Here is a 1430-nt window from a genome sequence, read left to right on the forward strand (position 1 = left end):
AACTGGAAGAAGAGGAAGAAAGTGAACAACATGTCAAGCGTAGGTAATATCTCCTCCCTTTGCTTTATTTTCTTTCTTTGCTTTGTTTAAATTCAATAAATTGGCATATGGTTACATTCTAAGTTTGGTGTTGCCCTGCAATAATTTGTTTTCAATCCCTTTGAATGATTGCATCAATTCTACATGGAAGTGTCACACTAAGATTCTAAGTTTGGTGTGCCACTTATTTTTCTATGCAATTCATTCAGCAACACCACTTGTTTGCATAATCATAATGTTCTTTGCACTGTTATCTTTCTTTTAGTTAGACAATTTTAGTTTTCTCTTTGTTGTTAGTCATTTCCTTGTTTTAAATGCTTTCTTTTATTTACTGTGTTTGTTAATACATTACCAAGAGAGCTTTATTCATGACAGATTCTTGGCTTGGTGATTGTATTTAACATATAATAGTTTCATTTGCTTAGTTTTTATTCAAATAAAATGGACATAGGATTGCATTCTAAGTTTGGTGTTGCTATGCAACAAAAATTTGCTTCCAATCTTTACTAGATACTTGCATCAATTCCAAGTGAAAGTGTCACACTAAGTTTGGTATGCCACTTATTCTTTATGCAAAGTATTGTGCACACCTTCTTATGCTTACAATCACAATGTTCCTGTTTCTCTGTGCCTTGATTTTTATCTTAAATTTTGCTTGCTTGCAACACATGTACTGCTAACATTTTATTATGTAAGACATTCATGATCCATCTTAGCCCCATAGCCATCGTTCTAATTATTGCTTGAGGATGAATAAGCATTTTGATTTTGGCAAGGGAAAGGAAAGAATAAGAGGAAAATGACAACAATAGAGAAGATGGACCACAAGGTTGTAAAGTTTCTTTTCCTCTCCTTTGTTTCTAGCACTTTATTTTGCATGATTGTCTTTATATTCTCTGTATGCATGTGTGGTATGAATAAGCATAGTTTGAATATTGATTTGTAACATGTTGCCATGCCATTATGACTACCAACTTGAGTTTTGTAAAGCTTAAAGCAGTAAAGTATCATGATCATAAACAAACAAGGAATTAAAGAAGAGTTTAGCATGAAAAAGAAGCAAAGAAGCACAAAATAAGCTAAAAAAAAAAAGAGCTTTGGGGCACACTTTGAAGTTGGAGCACACTTTGGAGGTTTAGGCCACGCTTTTAAAAGCGTGGCCCATGACCAAATCAAGGAAGAAAAGCGTGGCCCAAAGGAAGAAAAGCGTGGCTCAAAACAAGGAGCAAGAGCACAAAGCTCTTGCCAAGAGCTTAGAGCTCTTGTGAAGAGCTTTACTTCAAATAATCAAAAGCCAAGCTCTTGCCAAGAGCTTTATCAAAAGCACATGGAAGAAGGAAGCAAGGCAAGCTCACATGCAAAGCTCTTGCCAAGAGCTTTGCCCAAGAGCT

This window comes from Arachis ipaensis, chromosome B05 (assembly GCF_000816755.2).
Source record: "Arachis ipaensis cultivar K30076 chromosome B05, Araip1.1, whole genome shotgun sequence".
Classification (NCBI taxonomy): domain Eukaryota; kingdom Viridiplantae; phylum Streptophyta; class Magnoliopsida; order Fabales; family Fabaceae; genus Arachis; species Arachis ipaensis.